The following is a 27,718-nucleotide window of genomic DNA, read 5'->3' on the forward strand; positions in this document are numbered from 1 at the left end:
TGTGCTTGTGTATATAAAGAGTATACTTGATCTTTAATAAAAATAAGAATGCATTTCTTTTATCTTTGAGTAATGCATTTCAACAACTTGAATACCACGTTTTGATGCTAATCAATCTTCAACCGAAAATGATAAAACCTTTTTTTTATTCAATTATGTCTTTAGATATCTGAATACACTCTTGTTTGGATGCTTTAAATGTCATGTTTGTATTTGCTAATGATGATTCATGCTTCAGATTCTTGTTTTTAAATTGTTCTGTTTTTGGCTTCCTTTTATTAGATTTTTCAAAATTTCTTCTAAATTTCTGTTTATAGAGACAAATTAGGGTTTTTTTTTGCTTACTTTTTCTGTAGGTGATTACTATCACGTTCAGTTGATGGGTTTTCTAGATTTGCATTATTGATATGGTTTTGGATGATGAAATTCTCACTAATATTCGATTACTGAAATCGAAGTAGTAAAATTGCTTGCTTCGCTCCACATTTGAAACTTCAATTTCTATATATGAGTGGCTTTGATCAGAATAAGAGTATTTCTTATTTTTCAAGTTCTCTCGTCGTATACCTTAAAATGGTGAAACTTAAACTTATTGTGAGAATCTGAAAAGCTTGTTCAATGTCATCAGTTTTGGAAAACTGGTGAAGTTTGTGGCTTTCATGGTGTCTTTCATTTATATATGCTTTCATGATGTCTTTCATTTATGGCTTCTCTCATTTCTTATCATGCTCTTTTTCTCTTCTTTTTGTCATTATCTAAAAGGGTCTTCTTTTTTACCAACACGGGTCTTGTTTGTTACTGATTTGAATGAGTTAAAAATACCCATTTAATGCTTTGTTTGTGAAGAACTAATATTGTTCAGATATTATAGGCCGAGCCCAAACTTTTTTTGGGAACTTTGGGTATTATATTTTTAGCTGTATTCTTTGTTTGTGTTGTATGTGACTGAAACAAGATACTTGATGTTGTTAAAGTCAGATACCTGATATTGTTTACAGGTGGGTAGGCCGGGGAACATCTATTGTGACCCTTTAATGGCATCTGCTGGGCACAAAATTACTGCTAGGCAGCGGAGGACGCCGACTGCTGTGCAGTTTCAGATTCTGGAACGTATCTTTGATCAGGGGACTGGAACTCCGAGCAAGTGAAAGATCAAAGAGATAGCCTCAGAACTGAGCTAGCATGGCCAAATTTCTGAAACAAATGTCTATAACTGGTTTCAAAATAGACGGGCTCGGTCCAAGAGGAAGCAACTGGGTCATCATCAATCAATGCTGAATTAGAACAGGAGGCGGAAGTCGAGTCGCATTTACGACTGTAACCATTTAGAGCTCAAGATCTGTGCTTCCAAACCCCTGAGATATCCTCTAAATTGCATTTCTTGAGTGTGATGTCCAATCCAAATGCATACAACAATAAGCATTTTATTTTTAGGAAGGTGTATTAGAATCGATATTTCGGAAAATCTAAAAGATCACATGCCTATTAAATCGATGCAGGAGATGAACATATGTCTGGAAAAATGGAAATTCTGGGGACTTACGACATTTAAGACCAGGCGAAAGATTACGACATGGCGGGTTGGGACATTATAGGCAGGTTGTGCAAACATGCCATCCAAGACTCTGGTTGTTGGACTTATGGAGATGAAAGAATTGGTTTAACCGTGGAACAATTACATGATTAACAGGAATAGACTACATAATTTTGTTAGGAGTGGTTTCCATCGTTATGTGTTCCTTGGATTGTAGTCGATTACATATTCTTGTCTGTTTAAAATTTGGATGAATTTTTAGCTTTAGGTTACTTTTCAGAACCTTTTCTATGCCTTTGTCTTCTGATTGTCACGTGTGCTATGTAATTTGCACCGCTGGCGTCTACTAGACTTGAAGTTTCTGATAAAATCAAGCTACGTATTCTGCTTCACTATATGTTTACGTGAAGAGAGTTTTCAATACAGGTGGGCATAACTATTGCTGCTCGGAAGTACGATTTTAACGCTGCAACCCCCTTTCATACATCAGATATCTTGAATCTCCAACCTGTACCGAAACATTCAGTTCCTGTATGTTCAGAAGCTAAAGATCTTGTGGAGATGAGGAAGGTCCATTTAGTTGCAGTAGCGCTGTACTCCATTTTTCACTAAAAAACTCAAGAAAATATATCTAATTTTGTGGCACCATAGCATCGATTTCTGACTCTGTTATGTTTCTACTAACAGGGCAAAAAAATTATTCACGGTAGAAAATCTTGAAAGTACATTAGACAATAAATTTTGAGTTTCAATTTTTTTCTGCAATTGTCATTGGTTTATGGTTGAATTGGATTGGTAGTTTTGTCGCATGCATATTTGTCACAATTTAAATAAACTGTTGTGTTCCAATCTCTCTCGCAAGGCATGCTTACTGAAGCATACACAATGTTTTCGGAGGCATTTCGAATACTTCAACAGGTAAGGTAAGGTAAGGTAAGGTCATTCCTCTTATTAAGAATTCATAAATGTAAGTCTATGATTTAATCAATTGATTGATTTCAGGTTACTGGGCCAAGGCACCAGGAGGTTGCCAATTGCTGTCGTTAGTTTTCATAACTTAACATTTTACTGATTTCTAGTAAATTTTTCGTTCTTCAAACTTTCACATCAGACGTGTTTCTGGATGAGTAATGCAATTTATTTTTGGTATGTGATAAGGTTAATATTTTGCTTTTAAATTGCTCTTTAATTATTGGTTTTTGTGACTTATCTGTTCGTTTTGATTCATTTTCTGTTCAAGACACTAGATTCTGAAAAATGTATTTAAATGACAGAATTATATAGTTTTTTATTTTCGGAATCAAAGCTGGATTAGTGGGCATGACTTTGGGCATGACGCATCTGACGAGACAATGAGTCAGCACCTTCTAGAAGGTTCAGTCAGCGCTTCTAGAAGAACGAATAAATCAGTCGCACATTTTTGCAATTCGAATTTGAGTTAAACTCATGTTTTAGTATATTAGTTTAAATATTATATTATATTTTATCTTTGTTTTTAATATTTTAGTTTAAATAGTTTTAAGTATTTTCATTAGAATTTATCTCTTTATTTTAGGAATTATCTTTACCTTGTTTTTAGGATTTTGAAGGTTATAAATACCCTCTCAGGATAAGCTTAAAAACATTTCTCTATATTCAGAAAACATTTCGTAATCATTCTTCTTCTTTCTCTAGTTTTTAATAAAAGATTTTCTTTTCTTTTTCAAAGTTCATCTTTGTTTTATTTTTATTTTCAAAGATGCTAAGTATGACTTTGGTCATGCTTAGCTAATTTTCTTTTAAGCCGAAGACTAAAGCGATGGCTCAACTCCAAACGTGAGAGTTGTAAGACACTTAAATCGCTTCGGATATCTCTCTCAGTTTTCTAGGCTTATTTTCAAATCAAAACAATTTTCAAAACCAAATAGTCGACGTTGGTCTAGATGTTGTTATGGTTAATGTGGGAGGAAGGGTCGGCTTATTGAAGCACATTCGACTTCCTGAGAACAAACTTAGCAAAATTGTTTGCTAAGAGGAAACTGAGATCGGAACCAGTTATTGTTGAAACAAAATAATATGTGTCAACATCTTTTCGAAGCCTCAACGTTTTTATATCTACAATATTGTTGTTGCTTAGATCAATTCACAAACTGATATTAAATATTGCACTTAGGTATTCGGTATACAAAACATAGTCACAAGGATTTGTCCTTGTAGACAAGTTATCGGCGTGAATCATGAAGTAAAGATCTATTTCGATGATCTGAGGAAACTGAGTCAAAGCTAAAAGCATGAGGCTACCTTTTACAATAAGTCTTATTTTCAAACTCCAATTATTATTTTATTCTATTTATTTTTTTTCTATTTTTTCTTTATCTTATCTTCAAACATTTTTAATTACTCAAACCCCCTATTTATATTATTCTTATATCATCTTTTATTTTATATTTTTATTTTTTACCTTAAATTTCATCCTTATCCAAACTCTACCGTTCAAAAACAAGAAGATAACTGAATTAGAAACTGCAGAGTCTCTGTGGGATCGACCATTACTTTCCACTTGCTATATTTTCTTTATATTTCTTTTTTGAATAAGGAATTATTTTGATGTGAAAATGACGTATGTCAAATTGGCACCGTTGCCAGGGACTTACGGCAAGTACTGGTTTATTTTTCTTTGTTTTTTATTTATGACTAGAATAAACCCGAGAGAACTAGTAGATCTTGACCCGGAGATCGAAGCACGAGCACAAAGAATCCACGCACATACGATTCAGAAAAAAAAAAGACAAGAAGAACAAGAGCACAGTTCAGAAACATAATCAAATTCGGAGACAGATTCTGAAGTAGACGCATATAACAAAGATCAAATCCTGATGGAAGAAGAAGAATAACAAACGATCTGAGAGCTAGGCGCAGCTCCTGTCACTCAGACGCCATTATGCATCATTTTTCCTAATGGCGAGACTTCATTTCAGTTAAAGACGAGACTTATTCATCTTTTTCCAACTTTCCACGCCTTCCAAATGAAAATCTGCACAAACACTTATTAGAATTCCGCATGGTTTGCACTAGCATGAAACCACAGGGAGTTACTGAAGATCAAATTAAATTAAGAGCTTTCTCTTTCTCTTTAGTCGACTTGACTCAAGATTGGTTATTTTATCTACCTCCAAATTCAATTAATTCATGGGCTGACACGAGTTAAATTTTTCTTGACAGGTTTTTCCTAGAGGCTAAAGCAAGCGAGTTACGAAGGAGCATTCTCTCCATTTAGCAAAAGAGCGAAGAAAGTCTTTATGACTATTGGGAACAATTTAAAAAAGCTTTGCGCAAGTTGTCTGCAACACGTATTAAGTGAGAAAATGTTACTTCAATACTTCTATGAAGGTCTTTTACCTATGGAAATGACCCCAACAACAGCGTGAGAGTTGATTTCAACCATGACCGCCAACTCTCAACAGTTTTCAAGTGAACCCAGCCGACGTGTTCATGAGATAAATTCCTTTTCCATTGAAAATAAATTAGATAAATTAACTGAAGTAGTTAATTCACTTGTCGTAGGAAAATCAAGGGTAACAAGAGCATGTGGGATATGCATGAAGTTGGACCATCCGACAGACTGCTTCCCGATAATCAAGAAGGAGGTAATGTAGAAATCAATATCGTATAAAACTTTCCAGGTCCTCCACAGAGACCATACAACCTGTATCAAAGGCCACTCAAATTTCAGCTATGCGCCAAATCAAAGGCCAGCTTATCAACCAAGACCTCCTCCTCAACAACAAACGCAAAAGCCATCATTGGAGGAAATCATAGAAAAGTTAGCAATTTCACAAGAAAAGATGGTTACATCCCAAGAAAAGCTGGTTGCATCCCAGGAAAAATTCCAATACCGAACCGAAACACATTTTTAAGAGTTGGATAAACAAGTGAGCCGACTGACTCAAACTGTGGGGAAATTGGAATCACAAGGAAGACTACCTTCTCAAACGGAGTTAAATCCGAGAACGAATGTTAGTACCATCACACTCCGAAGAGAAACAGTCATCTCACCCGAAGTTCTAGAAGAAAAAAGTTGCACCTTTTGAAGAACAAGAAGAAACACCACCTCCAGGAATTCAAGGTACATCTGCAACACATCCTCATTCTTTTTCTGATGAAATTGCACCACCATTACCATCAAGATTGTTAAAGCATGATAAAAGAGCTGGAGAAAAGGAGATCTTAGAGGTGTTCCAGAAAGTTGAAGTTAACATGCCTCTTCTTGAAGTAATTCGACAAGTACCGAGGTATGCTCGATTTTTAAAGGAGCATTACACTACAAAGAGGAAATTAATGGGGCATGAAAAGGTAAATTTGGGAGAACATGTTTCCACAATTTTTCAACGAAAACTCCTACCAAAAATGAAGGATCAAGGTATGTTCGCCATACCTTGTAAAATATGTAATTTTAAAATTAAACGTACAATGTGTGACTTAGGAGCTTCAATTAACGTTATGTCATTTTCTATTTATAAAATGATTACTAACGAGCCTTTGAAGAAAACGGGAGTAACCATACAGTTGGTTGATTAGTCCGTGATATATCCAATAGGAATGATGGAAAATGTCTTAGTGAAGGTCAATGTATTATTTTTTCCTGCAGTTTTCTATGTAATTGACATGGAACATGATAGGTCTGATACTTATTCCGAAGTACTTTTAGGTAGACCATTCCTAAGCACCGCATATACAAAGATCGATGTTAAAAGTGGTATACTAACAATGGAATTTGATGGTGAGATCGTTGAATTTGATGTTTACAAAGCAATGAAATGCCCGGATCGAGTTGAAAGAATTATTTTGTTGATATTTTAGATCCTTTAATTGATGAATATATTGAATCTAATTTTTCTTATAATCTTTCCTTGGATCTTGAACTTTACCACAAAGAGGAAAAATAGGAATTTCAAAATATTTATTCAATCAATTCTAATTTATTTTTACCTTTCTCTAAAACTAAAATTTTACCTTCTGTTTTATGGCACCTAAGGTAGAATTAAAGCAGTTACCGGGACACTTGAAATATGCATTTTTAGGAAAAAATGGAACCTTACCAGTGATCATCTCAAATAAATTATCTAAATAAAAATATGAAGCTTTGGTAACGATGTTGTGTACGCACAAAGAAGCCATAGGATGGACCATTGCCGACATTAAAGGATTAAGTCCCTCGACTTGCATGCACAAGATCAAAATTGAAGAAGAAGCAAAGCCATCATGAGAATTACAAAGCCGATTAAATCCACCAATGATGAAAGTAGTAAAGAAGGAAATCAGAAACTCCTCAATGCTGACGTAATCTATCCGATATCAAATAGTAATTGTGTAAGTCTAATTTATGTGGTTCCCAAGAAAACGGAAGTTACAGTGGTCGAAAATCAAGAAGAGGAGTTAGTGTCAACAAGAGTACAAAATGGATGATGTGTCTGCATTGATTACATGAAATTGAACTCTATTACTTGAAAAGATCATTTTCCTCTTCCCTTTATAGACCAAAATATTGAAATATTAGCTGGGAAAACTCATTACTATTTTCTTGATGGGTTTTCAGGTTTTTCCAAATCCCAATAGCGCTAAAAGATCAAGAAAAAAGACTTTTACTTGTTCCTTCGGTATATTTGCATATAGAGGAATGCCCTTTGGCCTTTGTAACACACCAACCACCTTCTAAAGATGCATATTGAGTATATTTTACGACTATGTGGATAATGACATCAAACTCTTTATGGATGACTTCACGGTTTATGGTAATTCTTTTAGTGGATGTCTTGATAATTTAACTAATGTGCTTAAAATATGCTTAGATATAACCTTGTTTTAAACTATGAAAAATGTCATTTTATGGTTGATAAATGGTTAATTTTATGTCATATTGTTTCCTCAAAAGGGATTGTGGTTGATAAAGGTAAAACATATATTATACGCTCACTTCCTTGCCCCACAACTATGAGGGAAATTTGTTCTTTTCTTGGCCATGCAGGATTTTACCGCAGGTTTATTAAAGACTTTTCGAAGATAACACAACCTTTATGCAATCTTCTCCAAAAGGATCAAGTGTAATAACCCAATTTAGGGGCTAAATATTATGAATTATAAAGTGGTGGATTTAATTAGTATTTTCAAAGAAATAGTGGATTAAATTGTAAAATTTCAAAGTTGGCAGACCGTTTTAAGAAGTGCAGGAAGTTTAGTGACTAAACTCATGGTTTACCTATTTTTTTATGGGATGAATTATAACACCCATTTCCCGTGCGTTTCTGCAGATTGTTTCCCATATTTTCCTCTCCAACAACCCTCCTTTCAACTTTGATCTACTCGCCGTCCGACCTCCGATCGACGAACCAAAACCACCATCGTGTTCGTTGTCGACCGAGGAACAAACCCCCTCAAACCTTTCGTCGTGATTCATCGTCGTTCGTCGTTAATTTTAGTCGAAAGTATCATCGGTAATAACTCGATTTCATTTGGTTTTTCATCGATTCACGACGATCGGGTCATCTGTTTACGACACCTCCCGCACCATTGTGTTCCTTGTATCGTTCCGAGTCTACAGGTGTTCTTTGTTTTTCTGTCGTCGCCGGTGCGTGGAGGGGTGAGACCGTCAAAGTTTCCGACGTTTTGGAATCGAGCTCTCCACCATTCAAAATTGTGAACCGAGCTTTGTAAGTGCCTCAAAATCGCTTAAAATAATTTTTAGTAATTTTTCCAGGAATTTTACGACACCGTAGTATTGTTCACGCGCCGCCCCCGGGAGTAGGCATCGTCTGGGTGATAATTTTGTAATTAATTTTTGTTTGAGTGCTATTTGTGTAAAATTTGGGTGTTAGTTTAGTAAATATTTGTAGAATGTGACTAATTTGGTAATTAACTTCTGTTAGGGTGATATTTGTATAAAATGGTCGACTGTTGACCGTTGACCGTTGACTGGCATTAACCACAGTTGACCAAAACTTTGACCGGGCATTAAACGACATTTGACTTTGACCGAGTATACCTATCTTGATGTTTTTTGACGTTTCGAATTCGATTCCGCAGTTCGTTTTTCGAAATTAAGACCCGAAGGCCTCGAAATTTTCAGTCAAAACCATTGACTTTAATTTTGACCGAAAATTCAAAATTTATAAAATGTCATATTTTATGCTTTCTACGTCCTGAATCGAAATCCGAAGTCCGTTTCACCAAATTCGAACCTGGTAAGCTATTTTTCACTGATTTATCATCTGATTCGATCCGTTTTTTTCAAAATTAAGCTCCATTTTTTATGCAATCTCTGTTGATATGGATCCGAGGAAATATTGAAGATGATTTCAAGATCGAGGGCGTTCGAATGAAATTTAATGGTCGGTCAGTATTGCACAAAAATCGAGGTAATACTTTACTACCTCTTTATGCTTTATGGAACATGTGAATATTGATAAATGTATGGATAAGATAATGTTGGACTCATTTGTGTAGTTAATGAATTCTTACACTCGATCCGAACACAGTAGAATTTTGACAACTGATTATGGTTCAGATGATTAATATAAGAGAGTGAGAGATTGTTATAATTAAATTACAAGTTTTGTGATTAGTGATAAAGGAATCAACCCTGGATTTTTAATTTATATGTTATATCAACAAATGTTAAATATTAAAGATACTCATATGAGAAATTATGAGAATACTCTAGTTGGGTAAAATTACGAAAATACCCTTATATTGTAAGATGACAAGAATTATCCCTGGAAGTTGGTTAATAACTCTGAAAAGACAATTTGATCCGGTAAAAATTACTGATGTGCATAAGAAATATTAGTTTTGCTTAGGAAATGTGGATAACCGATTTTTAACCCCAGGAGGGTTTGAGCAAGATGTTATAAGTTTGTTAAGGAATCATTTCAAGATCAGAGAATGTTCAGGAAATCAATTAACCATAGGATCTTTAAATTATAATTAGTTTCGTTAAGAGCTAATATAAAAATTATCTGGTTAAAAATTATGAAAAATGCCCTTGAGAGATAAAATAGTCTAAGTTGACCCTGAATGAGAAAGTACTTTGAGGATTTATACTTAACTCGATTAAGTACGAATTTAATTGTTAAGATCCTGTCTTTGTATAGAAAAATTCATGATATTCCGTTTGTAAAATCTGAGAAGGCACTTAACCCGAAAATATTCGAATAATGAGTAAATACCTGAAGAATAATTTATCGGGGGTATTCTGCTGTCAGAATTTTTCGAAAGGACTGAAATAAATAATAAGATTGGATTTAATAGTAAGATCGGACGAAAGAAAAGGATTAAAATACACTGAATATGTAAAATGACTATAATACCCCTGTATTGGAAATGACCCAAGGATATCACCAAGCTCAGGAATGATGGGATATCCTCGAGCTCTGTAATTATTGGAATAAAATTGAACACCAAAATTACCAAAATACCCTTATGGCCTATATTAAGTAAATGTCTTGGATTAATTAAGGAATCCATATAAACATAGGTGTTGGACTACCTTTAAAAGTTATGGAACACAGCTTAAGTGAGCCGATCAACCTTAATGATATGTTAGTACCTGAACAACATAAATATTACTTGAATGTGTGTTTGTATACTCAAGTTTGGCTCGATGATAATTTTGGAAGTATTCAGCTCAACTCTAGATCGTATTCAACATTAAGAATTGGAAATTTTTTCGACAAATCAACCACGAAGACCAAATTGAATGGAATGAAAGAACAACATGTATATGAAATTCAGAAACATTTGAATTACTCTGGAAAATCCCGAAGTAACTGGAATGGACATGACTGCTAAATGAACTAGGTAACCTCAATGATTGAGGATTTAGTAAGTGATTTGGATAAGTCTGGAAACTCTGATGAGTTTACATAGTGTACAATTACAATGGGTTATGAACAAAATAATCAAGTACGTCAGCATTACATGATATTGTGGAAGCGTGGAAATGAAATAAATACATTGGAAAATCTATTCAGCGATGATTCGAAAATGATCTATGGACAAGAATTTGTGGTATTAAAGAGTAAATACCCTGGAAGAACAATGAATTGACCAATCGACAATCATTAGTTCTGGGAACTATTCATCTAAGAGTTGTCTGATAATCTGATTAATCGACATAGAATGTAAATGTCCTGAACCTTCATTTCTTCCTTATCAGCTCAAGTCACATTCTGAATAACTGATGATTCTGTTAGTTATTGAACTCTTCCAATAGTGATTCTGAATTTCGATATTCTATCGGTATACTGAAGATCCGTGTTCCTCTACTTGTTAAGATTATCCATTATCTTTGAATACTATATGTAAATTCTGGTGTGTTCCCTACTCACATGAATATTTTACATGATTTTTGATTTGATTTCTGATCTGATACTTGATATGGATTCTGATTTGATATCTGATATGGATTCTGATATGATATCTGACATGGATTCTGATCTGATACTTGACTTGGATTCTGATCTGATACTTGACCTGGATTTTGATATGATACTTAACATGAATTATGGTTTTGGTTTTGGTTTTGATATATCTGTTTACGAATGGAACATGTTTTATTTGGGGGGTAATGTTGGAGGAAGTATACCTGGAGGCTCATCGGTTGTGTGCTCAGGGCCTTACTTATCGGCTCCTCGACTGTGTGCTCAGGGTCTTACTGGACTTGATGGTGGGTGTATGGTTCTGGGGAACCTACACATTTTGGACTTGACGGATGGGGGTAGTGTTCATATTTTTAAAACATGTTACATAAATCGATTTTACTGAAATATTTTATCTGTATCTTTTCAATGGTTTTACGGGAATACACTAGATAATCTATTATGATCTCCTGAACCTAGACATCTGAAATATTTCCATGTGAACTGAATATTATCTGTTACTACTTGAAATATCAATGGGACCTTAGCTCAGCCAAAGAAATCTTTAAATATCTGAACGAATAAGGAAAAATACGTTTATTTGTATCTAAACGTTCTTCAGCATCATCTGGTAGTTCTGTATTACTGAGTTTTCCGAAGCTCACTCTATTACTCACCATTGATGGTTGAAAGAATCGTATCAGTGCATCTATCGACATCAGTAAGGAAGATCTTCCGGCGTTACTTACAGTGTATGGTACATGTGATTAGGTGGCATGTAATTGTATTTTGTTTTATATGTGAGTATGAAAATATATTTTTAATTCTACATACCGATTAATGATTTTATGAATTTACATGTTTTGATAAAAAGTTTTAAAATTTCCGTTATTTTTACGGTGGGTCGCTCCGGTGGCCCAAATGTGACACCCCAGATCGGATCGGGCTATCCGCATCGGTCTGAGGGGGTAACATTAAGCGGTATCAGAGCTATGGTTTGAGTTAAAATTTTTAAGTTAGATCGGCTAGTCGAATTTCAAAATTATGTATGATCAGTACATGCCCCTAAACTATAATCGTACCTCTCTAAGTCGGAACTCCAAGGTTGAGGCCCTATCTGGAACGAGTAAATCGAAGCTTCTATTCGTTAAGGCTATACTTGTACAAAAAGGAATACCAGTAACATCTGTCTAAACGCTGTAAAGTATCTCACGAGCAATGTGAGAGTTATTCATCTGAGAAATTCTGACTCGTCTCCGGAAATAAAATTTGGATATGTTATAACTCCATGAGCCTATTTTCGTAACCAAGGCTGAATTGATTCTACAATGATATTTTCGTTCTGATTCTTTTATTGAAATGAGAGAGTTCTGATAAGAATGTATACTCAACTAGTTAAGGAGGATTTGTATTTCTATAAGAGCTACATGAAAGATATGAAAGAACTGATGGAAGTTTTATTTCTGTAATTATGTGACATGAATGAATTTCGAGGACGAAATTTTTTTAAGGAGGGGAGAATTGTAACACTCTAATTTAGGGTCTAAATTTTATAAATTATAAATTGGTGGATTTAATTGGTATTTTGAAAGAAACAGTGGATTAAATTGTAAAATTTCAAAGTTGGCAGACCGTTTTAAGAAGTGCAGGAAGTTCAGTGACTAAACTTATGGTTTACCCATTTTTTTTATGGGATGAATTATAACACCCATTTCCCGTGCGTTTCTGCAGATTGTTTCCCATATTTTCCTCTGTAACAACCCTCCTTTCAACTCCGATCTACTCGCCGTCCGACCTCCGATCGACGAACCGAAACCACCATCGTGTTCGCTGTCGATCGAGGAATAAAACCCCTCAAACCTTTCGTTGTGAATCGTCGCCGTTCATCGTTAATTTCAGTCGGAAGTATCGTTGGTAATAACTCGATATCAGTTGGTTTTTCATCGATTCACGACGATCGGGTTATCCGTTTACGACACCTCCCGCACCATCGTGTTCCTTGTATCGTTCCAAGTCTACCGGTGTTCTCTATTTCTCCGTCGTCACCGGCGCGTAGAGGGGTGAGACCGTCAAAGTTTTCGACGTTTTGGAATCGAGCTCTCCACCATTCAAAATTGTGAACCGAGCTTTGTAAGTGCCTTAAAATCGCTTAAAATAATTTTTAGGAATTTTTTCGGGAATTTACAACACTGTAGCACTGTTCACGCGCCACACGCGCCGCCCCCGGGAGTGAGCATCGTCTGGGTGATAATTTTGTAATTAATTTTTGTTTGGGTGATATTTGTGTAAAATTCGGGTGTTAGTTTAGTAAATACTTGTAGAATGTGGCTAATTTGGTAATTAATTTCTATTAGGGTGATATTTGTGTAAAATGGTCGACTGTTGACCAACATTAACCATAGTTGACCAAAAGTTTGACCGATTTTGACCGGGCATTAAACGACATTTGACTTTGGCCAAGTATACATATCCTGCCATTTTTTGATGTTCTGAATCCGATTCCGCAGTCCGTTATTCGAAATTCGGACCCATATGCTTCGAAATTGCCAGTAAAAACCGTTGACTTTAATTTTGACCCAAAATTCAAAATTTTTGAAATGTCATATTTTATGCTTTCGACGTCCTGAATCTGAATCCAAAGTCTGTTTCACCAAATTCGAACCCAGTAAGCTGTTTTTCACTTATTTATCATCTGATTCGATCCGTTTTTCAGAATTAAGCTTTGTTTTTTATGTAATTTATGTTGATATGGATCTGAGGAAATATTGGAAGATGATTTCAAGATCAAGGGCGTTCGAATGAAATTTAATGGTCGGTCAGTATTGCACAAAAATTGAGGTAATACTTTCCTACCTCTTTATGCTTTATGGAACATATAAATATTGGTAAATGTATAGATAAGATAATGTTAGACTCATTTGTGTAGTTAATGAATTCTTACACTCGATCCGAACACAGTAGAAATTTGACAACTGATTATGGTTCATATGATTAATATAAGAGATTGAGAGATTGTTAGAATTAAATTACAAGTTTTGTGATTAGTGATAAAGGAATCAGCCCTGGATTTGTAACTTATATGTTATATCAACAAATGTTAAATATTAAAGATACTCATATGAGAAATTATGATAACACTCTAGTTGGGTAAAATTACGAAAATACCCTTATATTGTAAGATGACAAGAATTGTCTCTCGAAGTTGGTTAATAACTCTGAAAAGACAATTTGATCCGGTAAAAATTACTGATGTGCATAAGAAATATTAGTTTTGCTTAGGAAATGCGGATAACCGATTTTTAACCCCATGAGGGTTTGAGCAAGATGCTAGAAGTTTGTTAAGGAATCATTTCAAGATCAGAGAATGTTCGGGAAATCAATTAACCATAGGATCTTTAAATTATAATTATTTTTCGTTAAGAGCTAATATCAAAATTATCTAGTTAAGAAATTATGAAAATGCCCTTGAGAGATAAAATAGTCTAAGTTGACCCTGAATGAAAAAGTACTTTGAGGATTTATACTTAACTCGATTAAGTACGAATTTAATTGTTAAGATCCTGTCTTTGTACAGAAAAATTCATGATATTCCGTTTGTAAAATCTGAGAAGGCACTTGACCCGAAAATATTCGAGTAATGAGTAAATACCTGAAGAATAATTTATCGGGGGTATTATGCTGTCAGAATTTTTCGAAATGACTGAAATAAATAATAAGATTGGATTTAATAGTAAGATCGGACGGAAAAAAAGGATTAAAATACACTGAATATGTAAAATGACCATAATACCCCTGTAATGGAAATGACCCAAGGATATCACCAAGCTCAGGAATGATGGGATATCCTCGAGCTCTGTAATTATTGGAATAAAACTGAACACCAAAATTACCAAAATACCCTTATGGCCTATATTAAATAAATGCCTTGGATTAATTAAGGAATCCAAATAAACATAGGTGTTGGACTACCTTTAAAAGTTATGGAACACAACTTAAGTGAGCCGATCAACCTTAATGATATGTTAGTACCTGAACAACATAAATATTACTTGAATGTGTGTTTGTCTACTCAAGTTTGGCTCGATGATAATTTTGGACGTATTCAGCTCAGCTCAACTCTAGATCGCATTCAACTTTAAGAATTGGATATTTGTTCGAAAAATCAACCACGAAGACCAAATTGAATGGAACGGAAGAACAACATGTATATGAAATTCAGAAACATTTGAATTACTCTGGAAAATCCCGAAGTAACTGGAATGGACATGACTGCTAAATGAACTAGGTAACCTCAATGACTGAGGATTTAGTAAGTGATTTGGATAAGTCTGGAAACTCTGATGAGTTTACAAAGTGTACAATTATAATGGGTTATGAACAAAATAATCAAGTACGTCAGCATTACATGATATTGTGGAAGCGTGGAAATGAAATAAATACATTGGAAAATCTATTCAGCGATGATTCCGAAAATGATCTATGGATAAGAATTTGTGGTATTAAAGAGTAAATACCCTGGAAGAACAATGAATTGACCAATCGACAATCATTAGTTCTGGGAACTATTCATCTAAGAGTTGTCTGATAATCCGATTAATCGACATAGAATGTAAATGTCCTGAACCTTCATTTCTTCCTTATCAACTCAAGTCACATTCTGAATAACTGATGATTCTGTTAGTTATTGAACTCTTCCAATAGTGATTCTGAATTCTGATATTCTATCGGTATACTCAAGATCTGTGTTCCTCTACTTGTTAAGATTATCCAATATCTTTGAATACTATATGTAAATTCTGGTGTGTTCCCTACTCACATGAATATTTTACCTGATTTTCTATTTGATTTCTGATCTGATACTTGATATGGATTCTGATCTGATATCTGACATGGATTCTGATATGATATCTGACATGGATTCTGATATGATACTTGACTTGGATTCTGATCTGATACTTGACCTGGATTTTGATATGATACTTAACATGAATTATGGTTTTGGTTTTGATATATATGTTTACGAATGGAACATGTTTTATTTGGGGGGTAATGTTGGAGGAAGTATACCTGGAGGCTCCTCGGCTGTGTGCTCAGGGCCTTACTTACCGGCTCCTCGACTGTGTGCTCAGGGTCTTACTGGACTTGATGGTGGGTGTATGGTTATGGGGAACCTACACATTTTGGACTTGACGAATGGGGGTAGTGTTCATATTTTTAAAACATGTTACATAAATCAATTTTACTGAAATATTTTATATGTATCTTTTCACTGGTTTTACGGGAACACACTAGAAAATCTATTATGATCTCCTGATCCTAGACATCTGAAATATTTCCATCTGAACTGAATATTATCTGTTACTACCTGAAATATCAATGGGACCATAGCTCAGCCAAAGAAATCTTTAAATATCTGAACCAATAAGGAAAAATGCGTTTATTTGTATCTACACGTTCTTCAGCATCATCTGGTAGTTCTGTATTACTGAGCTTTCCGAAGCTCACTCTATTACTCACCATTGCAGGTTAAAAGAATCGTATCAGTGCATCTATCGACATCAGTAAGGAAGATCTTTCGGCGTTACTTGCAGAGTATGGTACATGTGATTAGGTGGCATGTAATTGTATTTTGTTTTATATGCGAGTCTGAAAATCTATTTTAATTCTACATACCGATTAATGATTTTATGAATTTACATGTTTTGATAAAAAGTTTTAAAATTTCCGTTATTTTTACGGTGGGTCGCTCTGGTGGCCCAAATGTGACACCCCAGATCGGATCGGGCTATCCGCATCGGTCTGAGGGGGTAACATTAAGCGGTATCAGAGCTATGGTTTGAGTTAAAATTTTCAAGTTAGATCGGCTAGTTGAATTTCAAAATTATATATGATCAGTACATGCCCCTAAACTACAATCGTACCTCTCTGAGTCGGAATCCAAGGTTGAGGCCCTATCTGGAACGAGTAAATAGAAGTTTCTATTCGTTAAGGCTATACTTGTACAAAAAGGAATACCAGTAAAATCTGTCTAAACGTTGTAAAGTACCTCACGAGCCATGTGAGAGTTATTCATCTGAGAAATTCTGACTCGACTCTGGAAATAAAATTTGGATATGTTATAACTCCATGAGCCTATTTTCGTATCCAATGCTGAATTGATTCTACAATGATATTTTCGTTCTGATTCTTTTATGGAAATGAGAGAGTTATGATAAGAATGTATACTCAACTAGTTAAGGAGGATCTGTACAATTACAATGGGTTATGAACAAAATCATCAAGTACGTCAGCATTACATGATATTGTGGAAGCGTGGAAATGAAATAAATACATTGGAAAATCTATTCAGTGATGATTCAAAAAATGATCTATGGACAAGAATTTGTGGTATTAAAGAATAAATACCCTGGAAAAACAATGAATTGTCCAATCGACAAGCATTAGTTCTGGGAACTATTCATCTAAGAGTTGTCCGATAATCTAATTAATCGACATAGAATGTAAATGTCCTGAACCTTCATTTCTTCCTTATCAGCTCAAGTCACATTCTGAATAACTGATGATTCTGTTAGTTATTGAACTCTTCCAATAGTGATTTTGAATTCCGATATTCTATCGGTATACTGAAGATTTGTGTTTCTCTAGTTGTTAAGATTATCCAATATCTTTGAATACTATATGTAAATTTTGGTATGTTCCCTACTCACATGAATATTTTACCTGATTTTCGATTTGATTTCTGATCTGATACTTGACATGGATTCTGATATGATATCTGACATGGATTCTGATCTGATACTTGACTTGGATTCTGATCTGATACTTGACCTGGATTTTGATATGATACTTAACATGAATTATGGTTTTGGTTTTGATATATCTGTTTACGGACGGAACATGTTTTATTTGGAGGGTAATGTTGGAGGAAGTATACCTGGAGGCTCCTCGGCTGTGTGCTCAGGGCCTTACTTACCGGCTCCTTGGCTGTGTGCTCAGGGTCTTATTAGACTTGACGGTGGGTGTATGGTTCTGGAAACCTACACATTTTGGACTTGACGGATGGGGGTAGTGTTCATGTTTTTAAAACATGTTACATAAATCGATTTTACTGAAATATTTTATCTGTATCTTTTCACTGGTTTTACGGGAACACGCTAGAAAATCTATTATGATCTCCTGAACCTAGACATCTGAAATATTTCCATCTGAACTAAATATTATCTGTTACTACCTGAAATATCAATGGGACTTTAGCTCAGCCAAAGAAATTTGTAAATATCTGAACCAATAAGGAAAAATACGTTTATTTGTATCTACACGTTCTTCAGCATCATCTGGTAGTTCTGTATTACTGAGCTTTCCGAAGCTCACTCTATTAATCACCATTGCAAGTTAATAGAATCGTATCAGTGCATCTATCGACATCAGTAAGGAAGATCTTCCGGCGTTACTTGCAGAGTATGGTACATGTGATTAGGGGGCATGTAATTGTATTTTGTTTTATATGTGAGTCTGAAAATCTGTTTTAATTCTACATACCGATTAATGATTTTATGAATTTACATGTTTTGATAAAAAGTTTTAAAATTTCTGTTATTTTTACGGTGGGTTGCTCCGGTGGCCCAAATGTGACACCCCAGATCGGATCGGGCTATCCACATCGGTCTGAGGGGGTTACATCAAGACTTTGATTTTGATTCAAAATGCAAGGTGTCTTTTAATTCATTAAAGGAAAAGCTTATTTTAGCCCCAATTGTTCAGCCACCAGATTGGAATTACCCCTTTGAACTTATGTGTGACGCATTGGATACTAGTGTTGAAGCAGTTCTCTGCCAAAAAAAGGCAAAAAGCCACATGCCATAGCGTATGCATCTCGAACTTTGGACTCGGCTCAGAGAAATTATTCCACAACGGAAAAAGAACTTTTTGCTATAATTTTTACTTTAGAAAAATTCATATCTTATTTTCTTGGCTCTAAAATTATTGTTTTTTCTGATCATGCAACTTTAAGGTATTTGATAAGCAAAAACGAAGCAAAATCGAGCTTATCCGATGGATCTTACTTTTACAAGAATTCAACTTGGAAATTAAGGACAAAAGGGGGTGTGAAAACTTGGTAGCTTATCACTTAAGCTGAATTCCCCTTTCCACATCTGACCCACCACTTAGAGAACAATTTCTTGAAGAAAAATTAATGGTGGCGCAAAGCATAATTCCATGGTTTGCGAATATGGTTAATTATTTGGCCACAAGTAAGATACCATTAGATGTGTCGAGAGCTGAAATCAATATATTAAATAAGAATCCTGATATTATATTTGGGACGATCCTTATTTATGGAAGCACTGCTCGGATCAGGTAATTCGACGATGTATTGCCGAAAATGAGGTAAATTCAATTTTACAATTTTGTCACTCTTACTCTTGTGGTGGTCATTTTGGGCCAAAACGTACAACTCATAAAATTCTTGAATGTGGTTTATTTTAGCCTAATATTTGTCAAGATTCTTATATATTTTGTAAAACTTGTGAAATATGTCAACGTACATGTAATTTAAGTCGTAGAAACGAGATGTCGCTTAATACGGTACAAATATTTGAAATTTTTTATGTTTGGGGAATTGATTATATGGGTTCTTTTATTTCGTCATTTGGAAATACTTATATTATCTTAGCTTTAGATTATGTTTCTAAATGGGTGTAAGCTAAGGCTACCCGGAATAATGATGCTAAAACCACAGTTAAGTTTTTGAAAAATTCTATTTTTTCCAGGTTTGGCACTCCATGGACTATAATAAGCGATAGAGGAACTCACTTCATTAACTGAGTAATCGAATCGCTGATGAAGAAATTTGGAGTAACTCAAAGAATTGTTACCGCTTACCATCCACAAACAAATGGACGGGCAGAAGTATCAAATAGGGGAATTAAAACAATTATTGAAAAAATTGTTAAACCAAATAGAAAGGATTGGAGTTTAAAATTAACTTATGCATTTTGGGCATATTGAACTGCTTATAAAGGTCCCATTGGGATGTCACAATATCGGCTTGTTTTCTGTAAACCATGCCATTTACCGGTTGAATTAGAACACCGGGCTTATTTAACTGTTAAATAGTGTAACATGATGGATGTGGTTGGTGAAGCTCGAAAATTACACATTCAAGAACTTGAGGAATCCGAAAAAATGCTTGACAGTTCTAGGATATTTAAAGAAAAAACAAAAGAATTTCATGATAATCGAATTTCTTTTAAAACTTTTTCTATCGGTCAAAAGGTTTTACTATTTAACTCTAAATTTAAACATTTTGCAGGAAAACTCATATCAAAATGGCTCAGACCGTTTACAGTGACTCAAGTATTTCCCACGATGTTTTTAAAGTTGAAGATAACTCAGGAGTTCAATTTAAAGTTAACGGTCAAAGGTTGAAGTCGTATTATGAAAATGCTCCGGTTGGTCTAGTCGAAGAAATCAATTTAGAGGAACCCGCAGTCTGAAAAAAATCAAGTCGTCGAGCTAACGACGTTAAATAAAAGCACTTGATGGGAGGCAACCCATTTCGTTTTATTCTCTTTTCTTTTTTTAGCATTTTATTTTATTTTATCATATGCTTAATTTTATTTTATTTTTCACTGTACAGATTCAAATTCCAATTGAATATATAATGAAGGAACAGTGTCTCACGTCTGGAGAGAATAAGCAGGCGCACATTAGTATAACCCCCCACTTGGCGAACGATAACAACTCCCAAAGCCAATTTTGTTCTCTTTTACCGCCAACTCAAATTCTGGGAGAGTTAATTTTTTGTTTCAAAATTTTTGATGGGACCCACCTTATCTTCTCACTTATCACTATCACCATCTTTTACAATTTTAAACCAATTCCAACACCTAATCCCTTTTGACCGGCCAAACTTCTCCATCCTCCCAACTTCTTTTTTATTTTATTTTATTATATTATTATAACCTTTCATGACCCCATCTATCACTTTCAACCCCTTTTAAACTCATACTCACCCTTTTCTTTATATCCCACGTGACATAATCCTTATTAAACAAAAACAAACTTTTTCCTTCTTCATTCTTTCTTTCCCTCAGCAGCACAACTCAGTCACCATCTTCTTTTTTTTAATCGATCTGTCTCCCCAGCCATCACACCTCACCGCCGATTCGTTGTACCACCACTTCCACTCTGCCCTACTTTGTTTTCTCATATTTACAAGATGGTGCGAATGCACAACCAAGAAAATTAGGGAGTTCCTTCACCTCTCAATCTTGGCGGACATCGTCGCCATGCCACTCCAGCCTTCATGACCATTTCGAGCGATTCTGAATCATTTCCCGCTCTAACTCCTCCTCCTCGTGGTGGGTGACGACCACAATACTCTCCACCGCGCACTCAAACATCCAAGTACTAATTTGTCGCCACTCTTCCATTCCCCGATCATTCCACTTTCTCACATCATCATACTGCTGATCCGAGTAATCCACAACCATCCAGACCTTCATCGCCGATCACCCCGACATTCTACTTTATGCCATCGGGTTCCACTTCCCAGTCGATGCTCGATGTCGTGTCCCCTCCATTTACAACACCTGAACAACCTGAGGTAAATTCTAAACCTATTGATATTGAACCGTTACTAATGTGGCATCTTATTTTTGGCTATTCTGAAGATTTTATGAATGGATTCAATTTTCCGGGTGGTGTACCACCACAACCGAGCCCTATGTCCTCACATGGACCCGAGCCTTCCTCATCTCGCCACTCATTCGGGCAGCCCTAACCTTCTTCCTTTGACGCATGCTCGGATGAAACTAAAGGGCCACCAGAAAAAACATTTGATTCTTTCGATGAAAGAAATCGAAGAGGTCGAACCTATTTTGTACCACACGAGGAGATACAGCAAGGTTACCTCGATTTTTAATGGCGACGAGGCTAGGAATTTTGATAGCATTCATCACTGTATGTTTCAAGTTTGTAAGTATATTCCATCTCGTACACTTGACACTTTACATTTACTTGATGTTGTGATGCACTATTTTGATGTAATTGGTTGGACTATCTATTCAAATATTAGATGTGATACTTATTACAAGTTAGTATTTGAGTTCTATACCACTTTTATTTTTCTACAACGTCGTGTCATTTCTATCAATACACTTGATGGTTTTGCTTTTCGGCTGCTAAGGAAATACTTTAGGATGTCATTAAATGATTTTAACTTCTCTATGGGGTTCGTGATTGATGTCACAGACCATGGTTATCTGAAATCTTTACATGAGATTCCATAGGACATCAATATTGATATTGCTTATGAAGCACTTACAGGATAGGCAGGCATTCAATTCGATGCACGCATTACAAATGCGTGGCATATTCACGACCCCGTTCTTTGTTACATACATTGGTTCCTTGCTTATAACTTTTTCGGTCGTAATGATACTATATCTTGTTTAAGTAAGGTTGAACTATTTTTCTTATGGTGTATGCAAACTGGTACAAAGGTAAATTTAGGATATTGGTTTACTCGAGCCTTTGTACGAGTTGTACGACCAATCGACCCCCTGATCCTTGGACCTTAGATTATACTTTTAATATCCCATTTGTTTCCATTGACCTTTGACACTGTGAATTTTACTTATGCTTTTGTTATGGATCCACTTGATGTTAGGTGTTTATACTCGATGAGACTTTTTGTCGGTACTCCCACTGCCCCTCACATTGTACCTCACGACACCATTACACCTCGTAATGGGTGCATGTACATGAGAAGGAATGAACCACCTCCTGCAACTAGCACACAACCGGATATGAAAAATGAGATGCAAGGCGTACATGGTCGCCTTGACGCTATTGAAGCTAACCTTGCTGAGGTTCTTTCTTACCTTCACCTGGGCTCGTCTCGACGTGGCATGAATTTTTCCTTAACATGTTAAATTTTTCCTTAACATGTTTGATTGATTGAAATTGAGTTATTCTGATATTGATGTGTTGGGATCGTAGGTTGCTATTCTTGAATTTCATTTTATACTCTTTCTTCTTTTTGTATTGTGATTATGCTTTGATCAAACTTAATATGCATGATGATATTTATCATAGCTGGTAAATTTTATGTTAAGTATAGTTATTACATGTTTTTATTGATAGATATGAACATGACTCAATACATATAAGCCTTTTCTTATAAGATTTGAGCCGAAACAAGCATACATTTTCTTTCTTGCTCATTGTTTGATTTGAGTGTGCCGGACTAGTTATGATATTCTAAAACTAATAATCATAATGCATATCGAGACTACATGTTGAACGTAATGTTTTAATGTGATAGGGGCACCTAGGATAAACCCACTTTTCCCAAAAAGCCTACCCATTTATATATCCACTAGTGAGCCACATTTGAGCCTATTTCCCTTTGTTTGATTTTCAACTCACCAAATTAAACCCGAAGCCTTTCTTTTTATTTTTCTCTTTTTTCAAACCCTTGTCGAGACTTGAGATCTTGTATCATTCTTGTCCTACGAAAAAAAAGAGAAAAGAAAAAATAGTACATTGTTCACTGTTTCGAACAATAGAGCAAAGAAAAAAAAGAGAAAAAAAGACCATTTGTTCGAGTGAAAAGAAAAAGAAGAAGGAAAAATTGATTATTTCAATTGTCTTTCATCTATTCTTTTTCCTTGTTTTGTTTTTCATGGTGTTTCATGTTAATTCATGGATTGTTCCTAGTTATTTTGATCTCTTGTTTTGCCATTTTTAAAAACTTTCTTTTCGGCCTTTTTCCTACCCATACCTTAGCTATGTTACAACCCATTTTAAAGACCCCCATAATTATTACATTATGTTCACTTTTAGTAGTGGAGACTTGATTGGAATCCAAGCTATGGTAATATTTTGGTTAGTTCCGGTTTGAGCGATTTCATTTACCCAAACACTTTGAGTGGATATGTGTGAATCTTTGTGAGGTATTGAGTCATGTTTCATTAAAGTTGTCAATTAATTGGGATATCTTGCTTGCTTTAAATTCTCCTTAGTTATGTCCTTGCTTGATTGTAACTTGAATTCGGCAATTGTCATGGACTTAGTTCGATTGAAAATTTGAGAAATAAATTGAAATTGAATATGAAAACTTATGATTTTTATGTGTTAATTGAGGAATGCTTGAGGACAAGAATTGAATAAGTGAGGGGGAATTTGATAGGTATTTTATTTGGTTAATATTTTGATTTTAAATTTCTCCTTAATTATTGGTTTTTGTGGCTTATTTGTTCGTTTTGAATCATTTTTTGTGCAGGACACTAGATTTTGGAAAATGCATTTAAATGACAGAATTCTGCAGTTTTTTTATTTTTGGAATCAAAGCTGGATTAGTGGGCATGACTTTGGGCATGGCGCATCTGACGAGGAGATGAGTCAGTACCTTTTAGAAGAACGAATGGATCAACCCAACGTTTCTGCAATTCGAATTTGAGTTAAACTCATGTTTTAGGATATTAGTTTAAATATTATATTATATTTTATCTTATTTTTGTTTTAGTATTTTAGTTTAAATAGTTTTAAGTATTTTCATTAGGATTTATCTCTTTATTTTAAGAATTAACTTTACCTTGTTTTTAGGATTTTGAATGCTATAAATACATTCTCAGGGTAAGCCTAAAAACACATCTCTACATTAAGAAAACATTCTATTGAACTATAATTTGATATAACAATTTAAGGTAAAATGTTTTTGGACTTGAATTGAATTTATTCAAAGTTTTCCAAAATAATTCAAAGTCCTTAAAGCTTGGAATTGAGCAAAAAACGTTTTCTAGGCAAGTAATACCGATATTGTTCTTACAATATCGATACCTCATGAACAGTACCGATACTGTTCATATGGTATCGATACAAAAGGTAAGGGAAGTATCGATACTCTCTAGGAAGTGCCAATACTACCAGCTTTGCTCAAATTCCAGAATGCAAAAATGGTACCGATACCCAAAGGGGTACTGATACTACTCTATATAGTAGTATCGATACCATAGGTATAGTATCGATACCATGAGGCCCCAATGGCTAGTAACGATTAGTTGATTTAAATATAAACAAAGGTAGTATCGATACTCCCTTTAGGAGTATCGATACCCCTTGTTCTGGGTAGCTTTATTTTGCACGAAAATTGATCCCCAACGACTCCAAACCACCTCCAATGGCTAGAAACAGCCACAAAAACATTCCAAAATATAAAAACAAGTTGAGGACACTTGAAGAAGGGTTAGAACACCTATCCAAGCATTCAAACACAAGAGAAGAGTTTTCTAATCTTTTTTTTTATCTTTCTTGTAAATATTAGTGTTTTAGTGAGCTTAATACTTTGTAAACACCTACCTTAGAGAGGTTTTCTTGTTTACATTTCTTTTCCTTATAAAGAGTTTTTGGTTCTATCTTAGCCAATTGAAAAGATAGGGAGTTGTAAAGGTTATCTCTTTGTACTTGAAAAAGAAAGAACAAATTAGTGAATTTGTTAGAAAATCCTTAGTGAGGAGCTAAGGTAGTGGGTGTAGACTTGGTTGATAAGTCAAACCACTTTAAATCCTTGTGCCAAATGGTCTTATCTTTTTGTTCTCCTTACTCCCTAAATTTAATTTTATCTATTTACCTCTTTTGCACTTTTTCGATTATCAATTGAGCCTCTTCATAATGCCAACAATTGGTATAAGAGCTTGACTCATTAGAAGGTTTAACAACCTTGAGACGATCCTCGAAGAAGCTCTACCAATTCCTGATGCAACAGACAAAGAAATGGCTTCCACCTCTGGCTCATTCCACATGGAAGACTCCCAACCGATCAACAAGTCTCCATACTTCAATGGAGCCAACTACCATCATTGGAAGAAATTAATGAAGCTATTTATCCAATCCAATGATCTTGATGCATGGGAGATGATTAAGAATGGCTACTCTTCTCCAAAAAGAAGAAGAAGGAGTGCAGTGTCCAAGAACAGAAGAAAGCTCAACTTAATGCCAAGGCCATGCACATGTTTTTTGTGCATTTGGACCCAAAGTTAATGAAGGAGTTTCTTCTTGTTCAAGTACTAAGGAGCTTTGGAATAAGCTCAAAACGCTTCATGGAAACAAGAAAGAATAACCAACAAAGGTGGTGTCCTTAATGGCTCATTAAGAGCCCGAGGTATCTTCGAACTCTAATGGATTAAATTCATATTCTTTTAATGAGTTACAAGATGCATACGATGAAATATTTTTGGAGTTTGAGACCATGAACTCCAAATACAAGAAATTGATTTCTAAATTTAAAGTTGAAAATGATTTTCTTTTGAAAACTAAAATGGATTTTGAAAACCAAAATGAAATTTTGAAAAAGGATTTAGAGCTTTCAAATATTAAAATTGAAAGTTTTGAAAAAGAATGTTTTGATTTAAAAGTTAAGATTGAATGCAAAACAAAAGAAAAAGAAATCATTTTAAATAATTCATCTAGTTCCATAATGAAAAAATGCTCACATTGTCGTTATCATGGTCACAAGGAACATACTTGTCCTTTGAAGAAAGGAAAACGTTTTAAAATTAGACAAGTATAGGTTCCTAAGGGAAAAAGGGGCATTGAAACTAACGTTCAAGGATCCAAAGCAATTTGGATACCAAAATCGACTTAAATGTCTCTTGTAGGTGTGTGAGAGCAATGGTGATCAAAGTGAAGATATTCAAATGCTCTAGCCACACTTGAAAAGGAATGGGTAACCTCTAAGCTTAATGCTTTTAATTTTGATTATTTAGTTGCACATTTAGTTTTAAGCATGCATGAGTTTTGATTTTAAATGATTATGCATTGTTTTTAATCTCATGTATGTTGAAAAGTTTTTTATGATGAACATTTTAAATTTTTAATGATTTTTCATAATTTTTAGTTCATCATAATGAAGTTTGGTCAAAATTGATTTTCAATGCAAATGATATCTCTCTAACAATTGATATCAACTTTTCAAATGCTTTGTTTTTTACAAACTTTAAATTTTTTACCTAAATGTAAATGTTTATGCATGTGTTTTAAATGTTAATGATATCTCTCTAACAATTGATATAAATTTCTTCAAATACATAACATTTTTAAAAGCTTTATGCACATGTACTTAATTTCAATTTTTGGTAATTGCATAAAATATTTTAGACTTGGATATATTGAATTTCATGTGCTACTAACATGTTTGTTACTCTTTGTTGAAATTCAATTTTTTTAAAGTGTCAAGATTTTAAAGCTAATTTTGTTTGGAATGCACTTTTTGAGGGGAGCTTTGATTTTTAAAATGCTTTAATGTCAAATTACCACTTACTCTCCAAATTTAATTTTGAACTTTAAAGTTGAATTATTTTTGATCTAACAAAAAGGGGGAGAAGTATGGGCTTGAAAAATTCAATTTCTTACTGAAAAAGGGGGAGTTGAACATTTTAACATATTTTCCAACAATTGATATCTTTTTCATTAAACATTTTATTAATGGAGAGTTTTGTCAAAAACAATTTTTCAAATGTTTTGTTATATAAAAAAGGGGGAGATTGTTGAACTATATTTTGATATAACAATTTAAGGCAAAATGTTTTTGGACTTGAATTGAACTTATTCAAAGTTTTCCAAAATAATTCAAAGTCCTTAAAACTTGGAATTGAGCATAAAACGTTTTCTGAACAAGTAGTACTGATACTGTTCTTACTGTATCGATACCTCATGAACAGTCTCGATACTGTTCATATGGTACCGATACCAAAGGTAAGGGAAGTATTGATACTCACTAGGTAGT

This window comes from Hibiscus syriacus, unplaced genomic scaffold (assembly GCF_006381635.1).
Source record: "Hibiscus syriacus cultivar Baekdansim isolate YM2019G1 unplaced genomic scaffold, ASM638163v2 tig00110744_pilon, whole genome shotgun sequence".
NCBI classification, from domain to species: domain Eukaryota; kingdom Viridiplantae; phylum Streptophyta; class Magnoliopsida; order Malvales; family Malvaceae; genus Hibiscus; species Hibiscus syriacus.